This window comes from Grammomys surdaster, unplaced genomic scaffold (assembly GCF_004785775.1).
Source record: "Grammomys surdaster isolate TR1022 unplaced genomic scaffold, NIH_TR_1.0 1087, whole genome shotgun sequence".
In the NCBI taxonomy this organism is placed as follows: domain Eukaryota; kingdom Metazoa; phylum Chordata; class Mammalia; order Rodentia; family Muridae; genus Grammomys; species Grammomys surdaster.
In genome coordinates, this window is record NW_021605506.1 from 2,692,926 (window position 1) to 2,703,551 (window position 10,626).

The 10,626-nt window shown below is 36.7% G+C and overlaps 1 pseudogene; it reads left to right on the forward strand.

Moving 5' to 3' along the window:
• The first annotated feature begins 839 nt into the window (after nt 1-839).
• Nucleotides 840-9,275, forward strand: LOC114634752 (annotated as a pseudogene).
• Nucleotides 9,276-10,626: the final 1,351 nt, after the last annotated feature.

Below are 10,626 nucleotides of genomic sequence, written 5' to 3' on the forward strand. Positions count from 1 at the left end.
AAAAACAAAAACAAAAAACAATCAAACCAGTATTAGATCTAAAGTAATAGATTAATCCAAAAACAGAGTGAGTGAATTCAGCACTCCCTTTTACCAATAGACAAGTCATCCAGACAAAAACCAGATAAAGAAATCTATGTGGCACAATGAAAGCAGTTCTAAGAAAAAAACATTTATAGTGTCTATGTAAAAAAAAAAAATCACAAGAATTTGAGAATCAACATTATACTGCATTTGAAGGCCTTTGATAAGCAAGTTCAAATGACTAGATGGAGGAAACAATAAGGCAGGGCTGAAATCATCTAAACAGGAATACTAAGAATGAATGAAATGAAGTTTGTTCTTTGTAAAGATTAACAAGACTGTAAAACTTTTAGCCCACATATTCAGACTAAAAAGCCAAGTTAGTACAATACTAAATCCAAAAGGAAAATTACAATATATACTAATGACATTTAGAGAATTATTCAAGCATGTTTTTAAAACACAAATTCCATTAAGTAGAAAATGTAAAAGAAAAGGAGTAATCCTTAAATATAGATAACCTACCAAGATTAACACAATATAAAGTAATTTAAATTGAAACATAATGACCAGTGGTATAGATGTAGTAATTTATATCTTTCAACTAAAACAAGCCCAGGTTTAGATGATAACAAACCAGTATCTGATCAGACTTGAAGGAAATTTAACACAAATATTTCTCACACCATTTTGTCATAGTGGAAGTAACACATTTAAATTCTTTTTATGAAAGATATATTACCCTGATAAAAAAATGAGTCATGAACTGAAAAATGAAAGTAAATTATCAACTAAACCCTCTAATTAACATAAACATGGAAATTTTAAGTGCTGACAACATTGAAAATGTAAATAAGGTAACTAATAAACTTGTACACAGAATTCAAGATTACAGCAAAGAGATTAACCATTATGATCAAGTCAGACTCTTCCCAGTAATTTAGGAATCTTTTGACATGTGTATAACAGGTAATATACCACATAAATAGAATCCTATTGGTTTGCAGTAAATTATTTTATTACGTTTAGGTATGCACCTTGAATTCTTGATATCTCCAATGCTTTTATCATGAAGGAGTGTTGTGTTTTGACAAATCCTTTTCCAGCATCTAAGAAAATGATCATGTGGTATTTTTCTTTGAATTTCATTATATAGTGGATTATGTTAACAGATTTTTATATATTGAACCAACCTTGCATCCCTATGATTAAGACAACTTTTTCCTGGTGAATGATGTTTTTGATGTTTTCTTGGATTCAGTTTGCAAAAATTTTAAAGAATATTTTTGCATTGATAATCATAAGGACCAGATAAACCATCTAAACTATCCCATAACCTCTAAAAGAAATAGAAGCAGTCATTAAAAGTCTCCCAACCAAAAAAAAAAAAAGAAAAGAAAAAAGAAAAAAGAAAAAAATCCCAGGACCTGCTGGTTTTAGTGCATAATTCTATCAGACTGTCAAAGAAGACCTAATGCCAATACTTTTCAAACTATTCCATGATTATAACTGTTTGTTTAGAGAATATTGGAGAGAAGTACATGCATGTGCATGTTTGTGTGTATTTGAGTGTGTGTGATGTGTGGTATGTGTCTATGTGTCTGTGTGTCTGTGTGTTTATTTGTGTTATAAAAGGGAATACATAGACGTGAATCCATTAATTTAATATTGTTGCTGCGTCCAGAAAAAAATTAGTGTCCAGTGACTTCTATTATTATTCTATACCTTTTTTTGAGATTATCTCTCAATTTATCTGGATCTCACCACTTTGGCAGGATTAACTTACAAGACAGTCCTAGAGATTCATACTTCTCTATTCCAACCCATCATTCTACTGCTCTAGTTAAAACTAAGTATTATCAACCCCGGGTTTGAGATGAGTGCTAAGATTCTTCACTTGGGTCCTCATGTTTGAGCAATAAGTAGTTACCCATTAATCCATCTTTCCTGCCGTATCCCTTAAAGGCATGTTGACAGAAAAGAAAGTGTTCTGTGGTAATTCCAGGGCACAAATGCTTTTGATAACTCCACTTTATATACATGGCTAGTCACAGTGTCTACTGTGTTGATGTTTAACAGTACTCTGTTCACCCAGAATGCTGAACAAATTTCTGTCACTCACATTTGAAAAGTGTACAAATATTTTTTTTTCCTGATTATATTTGCTTTTAGCACATAACCTAATTAGGGTAGGAGTTATATATTCTTATATATAGCTTTCATAGTCTTAAAATTAAGCTTAATGCCTGGCACATGGAAACTGAACCTGTATGGGTGGAACTTGATCAATGTGAATCAATTTTTATTAGTCCAGACTTAGAGAATAAAGAACATGGAGATTTTACAAGTCAAATCATGCTGTGAAATTCAGAGTTCAAGATTATTATCCTAAACCATGTGTTATCTTTCTGATATATCTAATTAGTTGAAATAATTTAGATGTGTAAATAAAGGAACTTAGAATCTCATATTGAAAAAAAAAACAAGATTCCAGGGAGCTGTTAGTTTAAGATATAGAAAATCTATGCTAAGTGGTGTTGATTATTTAGGTCTTTATCACTGAATACAACAGTGGCTTGGGAAAACCTTTGTCAGGATGTATCAGAGACTATACAGTAACAAAGATTTTGTGATTCTTTTCGTGTCTCTGTTCATGCATATTTTGGATCATGTGTTGTATTGTATAAGTGTGGGGAAAGGAGTACAAATATCAGTGTGTGTACATACATCTAAAAGCCAGAGGTCAAATCCAAGTGCTAGTTCCACAATAGATATAAAAGCTTATAACACTGATAACTTTTGAATAGGAGTCTCTGGGCATGCCTGTGAAGGGTTGTATTAGGTATGTTCTTTCCACTATGATGTTAAATTAAGCAGCATGCTTCTACAAAACATTTTCACATTGTTTTTGAGCATGACATTCAGGTTCTCATGATTGTAATGTGAGTACTTCACTGATTAAATTATTTTCCTAGCCTGGAGCTCTTGGTTTTGAAAGTCAGTGTAAAGCAGGAGTCAAGATTACAGTTGAATTCAATTTCATGTTTCATAATTCTGTCAACACTAACTACTAACTAATCTCTGACAAGAAGTTTGACTTTCTGATATTTTTCTAATTTAAAGATTATATAGAACTATGACCTAGTCTTGTATTGATGAAACTGATATTTGGTAGAAGAGATTTGATTAATTAAACAGATTTGTTCTTCAAGCTAGATGTCTTCTTTAGAAATACCTATTCAGCAATACTGGAGAGAAACACATGCACACACATTTATGTGTGTGCATGTGTGTTGGTCAAACAAGTGTGTATGTGGGAAAGGATCCATTGTGTTGTTATGTGCTGAAGACAAATTAATTTCCAGTGACATCCATTATTATTCTACAACTTTTTCTATACCCAAATCCCACCTGGAGAGAGCAGCTCTCCCAGGAGTGCAGAGACACCTAAGATCACGGGCTTAGAGGCTCACAGGAGGGACAAGCTCCAGTCAGAAACAGCAAGACCACCTAACACCAAAGATAATCAGATGGTGAGAGGCAAGGGCAAGAATATAAGCAATAGAAACCATGGCTACATAGCATCATCAGAATCCATTTCTCCTACCACAGGAAGCCCTGGATAGACCAACACAACTGTAAAGCAAGATTCTGATCTCAAGTAGATTAGACCAGTAAAGAGATTCTTCTTGTCAGAAAATAATCAAAATACCCAATGTTAAGAGAGAGAGAGAGAGAGAGAGAGAGAGAGAGAGAGAGAGAGAGAGAGACTATTGAAAGTAATAAAGTAAAAAGTTCAGGTAACATATAAAAGAAGATCTAGCAGAATTACACCAGTTTTCTCAACAGACACTCTAAAAGCAGGAAGATCTTGGAAAGATATCATACAGACACTAAGAAAAAACAAATGCCAGCCTGTGGAGAGCCGCATAGTGCTGCACCCTTAAGACGCTGCTGGTCTCCGCCTTCCACCACCTGCTGGCAAGCGCTCTTAGGAGTAAACAAGTCCTTGCCACCTGCTGGTAAGGACTCTTAGGAGTAAACAACTCCTTATTTGGCTGTGGCTGGTGATCTGGCTTGTCTCCATGCATGTGGACCTATCTGCTGTTGTCACATGGCAGATGGGGGTTGGCTAGTCCTAGAGTACTTAAGCCTGGGAGACACTTCCCCCGGGGTCGTCAGTCAGAAGCTTACTCAAGGTCCTGAATAAACTTCTTGGAGAAGAGCTCGCAGGTTGCGTCTTCCTTGCTGGTCGAGGGTGGACACGACACCAGCCCAGGCTACTTTACCCAGCAAAACTTGCAATTACCTTAGATGAAGAAATTAGGATATTCCATGACAAAACCAAATTTAAACAATATCTTTCCACAAATCCAGCCCTACAAAGAATAATGAATGAAAAACTTCACACAAGGAGGGAAACTACAACCTAAAAACAGCAGGAAAGTAATCTTCTTTCAACAAACTCAAAAGAAGATAGCCACACAAACATAATTCCATCTCTAACAACAATATAACAGGAAGCAACAATCAATGGTCCCTAATATCTCTTAACAATAAGGGAGTCAATTCACCAGTAAAAAGACATAGACTAAAAGGCAGGATATGTAAAGAAGACCCAGCAATTTGCTGCATACAGGAAACACACCTCATTGACAAATACAAATAATACCTCAGAAAAAAAGGCTGAAAATTTTTTCCAAGTAAATGGTCCCAAGAAACAACATGGAGTAGTCATTTTAATATTGAATTTGACATTGAACCAAAAGTTATCAAAAAGGATGAGGACTGTCATTTCATACTCTTCAAAGGAGAAATCTATCAAGTTGAACTCTCAATTCTGGACATTTAAGCTCCAAATGCAAAGACATTAACATTCATAAAAGAAACACACATTGCCCATCACACAACAGTAGTAGCAGATTTCAACACCCCTTTCTCACCAATAGACAGATCATGGAAAAAGAAGCTAAACAGCTATACAGTGAAACTAACAGAAGTTATGAACCAAATGTATTTAACAGATTAACGTAGAACATTTCATCCTAAAACAAACAACAAAAAAGTACCTTCTTCATGATACCTTCTCTGAAATTGACCATACAATTGGTCACATAACAAGCCTCAACAGATTCAAGAGAACTGAAAATATCTCATGCATCCTATCAGATCACCACAGACTAAGGGCATTCTTCAATTAAAACAAAAACAACAGAAATCCCACATACACATAGAAGCTGAAGGACTTTTACTCAATGACAATGTGCACTGGGAAGAAATAAAGAAAATAAATTAAAGACTTTCTATAATTTAATTCAAATGAAAGCTCATTATACCCAAACTTATAGGACACAATAAAAGTAGTGCTAAGAGGAAAATTCATAGCTATGAGTACCTGCAAATTGAAATTGGAGAAAACATACACTAGCAGCTTAACAGCACATTTGAAAGCTCTAGAACAAAGAGAAGCAAATACACTGAAGAGAATGAGACAGAAAGAAAACAATCAAACTCAGAAATGAAATAAACCAAGTAGAAACAAAGATAACTGTAAAAAGAATCACCAAAACCAAGAGCTGGTACTTTGAGAAAATCAACAAGATACATAAACCATTAACCAGAATAACTAGGGAGTACAAAGACAGTACCCAAATTAACAAAATCAGAAACAAAAAAGAGAGACATAACAACAGAAATTGAAGAAATTAAAAAAATTATCAGATCCTACTACAAAATCCTATACTTAACAAAACTGACACATAACGATGAAGTGGACAATTTTCTAGACAGATACCACACAACAAACATAGCAGGTACCAAAGTTAAATCAGGATCAGATAAACGATCTAAACAATCCCATAACCCCTAAAGCAATAGAAGCAGTCATTATAAGTCTTTCAACTGATAAAAGCTCAGGACTAATTATTTTAGTGCATAATCCTCCAGATCTTCCAAGAACACTTAATATCAATACTCTTTAAACAATTTCACAAACTAGAAAAAAAAGGAACAATACCTAATTCATTCTATAAAGCCACAATTTTGCTTATATATAAATGACACAAGAACCCACCAAAGAAAGAGAACTTCAGACCTATTGCCATTATAAATACCTATTCCAAAATAGTCAATAAAATTCCCACATACCAAATCCAAGAATACATCAAAGTATTCTGTATCTACACCAGGATCTAGAAGCCTTCATTACAGGGATGAAGGGATGATTCAATATAAGAAAATCCGCAATTGTAATCCACTATATAAACAAACTAAAAGGATAAAAGACACATGATCATCTCATTTGATGCTGAGAAAGCATTTGAAAAAATTCAATACCCTTCATGGTAGAAGTCTTGGAAATATCTCAAATGCAAGGCCCATACCTAAACATAGTAAAAGCAATATACTGCAAACCAAGAGTCATCATCAACCTAAATGGAGAGAAACTTAAAGAAATCCCACTAAAATTAGGGAATAGACAAGGCTACCCAATCTCTCCCTATCTATTCACTATAATTCTTGAATTACTAGCCAGACCAATTAGAAAGCAGAGAAAGTCAAAGGTATACAAATTGGAAAGGAAGAAGTCAAGATATTTGCAGATGATATGACAGCATACATAAGTGACCCAAAAAGTTTAACCAGAGAACACCTAAACCTGTTAAATTTCAGCAAAGTGTCTGGATGCAAAATTAACTCAAACAAATCAGTAGCCTTCCTCTACTCAAAGGACGAAAATGAGGAGAAAGAAATTAGGGAAATGATGCCACTCACAATTGTCACAAATAATATAAAATACTTTGGTTTGACTCTAATCAAGCAAGTGAATGATTTGTATGATAAGCACTTCAATTCTCTGAAGAAAGAAATTGCAGAAGATCTCAGAAGATGGAAAGATCTCCTATGCTCATGGATTGTCAGGATTAACATTGTAAAAACGGCCATCTTTCCAAAAGCAATCAAAAGATTCAGTATAATCCCCATCAAATTTCAAACTCAATTCTTCATAGAGTTAGAAAGAACAATTTACAAATTCATTTGGAATAACCAAAAATATCTCGGGAGAGAGAAAACTGTTTTTAAAAATAAAAGAACTTCTGGGAGAATAAGCATCTGTAAACTAAAAAACTGTATTATAGGGCAATCATGATAAAAACCTGCATGTTATTAGTACAGAGACAGGCAGGTAGATGCATGAAATAGAATTGTAGACCAAGAAATGAACACACCACCTATGGTCACTTATCTTTGAAAAAGGAGCTAAACCCATCTAGTGGAATAAAGACAGCATTTTAAACATATGGTGCTGTTTCAACTGGAGGTCAGCATGTAAAAAATGCAAATTGATAAGTTCTTATATCAGTGTACAACGCTCAAGCCCAAGTGAATCAGGGACCTCCACATAAAACCAGATACTCTGAAACTAATAGAAGAGGAAGTGGAGAAAAGCATGGAATACATGGGCACAGAAGAAAATTTCCAGAAAAAGAAAAACAATGGCTTATGCTCTAAGATCGACAATGTACAAGTTGGACCTAATAAAATTTCACAGCTTCTGTAAGACAAAGTACACTTTCAATAGGACAAAAAGGTGATCCACAAATTGGTCAAAGAACTTTACCAATTCTACATCTGAAAAAGGGTTAATATCCAATATGTATATATAATGAATACAAGAAGTTAGACTCAAGAGAATCAAAGAATCCTATTGAAAAATTGCATACAGAGATAAACAAAGAATTCTCAATTGAGGAATATTGAATGGCTGAGAAGCACCTAAAGAAATGTTCAACGTCCTTAGTCATCAGGGAAGTGCAAATCAAAACAACTCTGAGATTCTACCTCACACCAGTCAGAATGCCTAAGATAAAAACTCAGGTGACAGCAGATTCTGGAGAGTATGTGGAGAAAGAGGAACACTCCTTCATTTTTGGTTGGATTACAAGCTGGTACAATCACTCTGGAAATCAGTCTGGCAATTCCTCAGACAATTGAACATAGTATTTTCTGAGGACCCAGCTATACCACTTTTGGGGATATACCCAAAAGTTGCTCCAACATATAACAAGGACACATGTTCCACTATGTTCATAGCAGCTTTATTTATAATAGACCCAAGCTGGAAAGAACTCAGATGTCCCTCAATTGAAGAATGAATACAGAAAATGTGGTACATTTAAACAAGGGAGCTATTAAAAACAATGAGTTGACAAAATTCACAGTCAAATGATGGAACTAGAAAAAAACCACCCTCAGTGAGGTACCCCAGTCACAAATGAAAACACCTGGTTTGTACTCACTAATATCTGGATATTATTCAAAAAGCTCAGAATACACATGATACAATTCACAGACCGTATGAAACTCTAGAAGAAGGAAGACCGAAGTGTGTATGCTTCAGTGTAAGGGGAAATTTTCCCTGCAAGTTAGGATGAGCTAAGGTGGAAGGAGTAAGGAGAGGAAGAGGAAGAGTAAGTAGAAGAAGAAGGAGGAGGAAGAGGAGTTGGGGAACAGAGATGTAGAAGGATGGATAACCTTGGTTGTACCAATAGTAATCCTGGGTAACTACTTACATCTAGGTTAGCTAATTGGTTAACACGTCCAATTGTGTGGGCATCTTGTTATTGAGCATTACCAAACATAAAGCCTTTTTTTAATCATTAAGAATTGGAGTCTCGAGGCACGGTCACCATGGCGCTGTAGTACCAGTGCAGGTGCCTGGGATCCAGAGCGGGTCAAGAAGGACCGCTGGGCGTGGCTGATGGTGCTGAGCTTCGAGTTTGAGTGCAACGTGCAGCGCATCCTCCTGCCGTCCCTGTCCTCGTTTATTTCCAGGGTGCTGCAGAAGGATGCAGAGCAGGAGTCACAGATGAGAGCAGAGATCCAGGACATGAAGCAGGAGCTGGCCACTTGTCAACATGATGGACGAGTTCGCTAGATATGCCAATCTGGAAAGGAAGATCAACAATATGACAGACAAGCTCAAAATCCACATGAAGGCACGGACAGCTCAGTTGGCCTAGATCAGTTGGTTTATAAGTGTTGCTTTCTACACACTGCAAGCAGCGCTGATGATCTCACTCATTTGGAAGTATTACGCCATCCCTGTGGGTGTGGTGCCCAGCAAGAGGATCAACCCAATAGACCGCCTGGTCGCCTTTCCAACTCGAGTAGCAGGTGGAATTAGAATCACCTGTTGGATTTTAGTCTGTGACAAAGTTGTGGCTATCATTCTCCACCCTTTCAGCTGAGGGGAAGGCCAGCTACAAGTCTTTACAAAAGCATTCTGATAGGGTCATGAGCGGATTGTACACAAGTCCACAGATTGTCTTTTATGTTTTGGAATATGTTTGCTTTTATGTGTCACCTGGGATTCTTGCTGAAGTCAGGATTTTCTACACTTGCCATTGAGCTAGAAAGACCAGTTACAGCACTCGCATGTCGTCTTACGCAGCTCTCGATCCATACCGACTGGGAACCCAAGAGGTATCTGCTGGGGCTTGTTCTGAACATGGTTTGGGTCTGTCACCATCTGCAAAGTCAGACTTGTAACAACTCCGATAGTGTTATTTTTAATTTTAGAAAAATCCACACTTTTCATACCACTACTAAACCTCCTTTTAATCTCACAGTTATTGAAGGTGACGTAGGCTAGTGGCCGTCTGTGCTTTTCCCCTTGAAATGTCACACATAAGTGTATGAAAAGTATCGCTGTATGTCTAAGCTTGTTAATTTTTCATAGTGGTTACTACATGTGTTCACAAGACTATGTATATTTTTATGTAAAGCATCTCAAATGAAGTCTGTCTTTAAAGCACTGGGTGTTTATGCTGTGCAGAGTGGAATAGGATTAAGCACGGTGCAGTCTGATTCAGTTCATCTGAGACTCCTTAGGCTCATGAAGTTACTAGGCAGAATTCTGCCTTTGTTTTTATTTTTTTGTTTTGTTTTGTTTTTTGAAACAAGGTCTCTCAGTGTAGCTGCGGCTGTCCCGCCTGAAATTATTTAAACCAGGCTTGTCTCAAAACCACAGAGATCCACCTGCCTTTGTCTCCAAGACGATAGAATTAAAAGTGTATGTGTTACACCAAGACTCTTTTTGAAGCACTTTTTTAGTTACAATATTTGCCAGTGCTAGTGTGACTGTCCCGACAGCCTTACTGCAGGAGAAGTCCATCACCGCCTGGGCTGCACAGAGAAGCTTCCTGACAGCAATGGCTGTCCTGGAATTACTACATAGACCAAGCTCACCTGGAATTTACAGGAATCCTCTTGTCTCTGTCTCATGGCTGCCAGGATTAAAGTCATAGCAATGGGTCTTGAAGGATCATATTTATATTCTCATGTTTCCTAATGATCTCCTAAGTACCTGTTTGTTATTCTGACTGTACTGTGAACAGGCCAAGTGTGAGGCCCTTGGGTAGGTTGTGGACCGAGTGCCACCAGAGCAGGCTTGAGAGTCCATTGATTTAAACTCAGCAGATGCTGCAGGTAGATCCACAGTTACTTGGCTGTATTTGTAATGGGCACAACGGAGTGCAGCAGTGGGCATAGGCAACATTGCCAGGAGAACCTGTCCACTAGCACCAGCATGCTCACCAC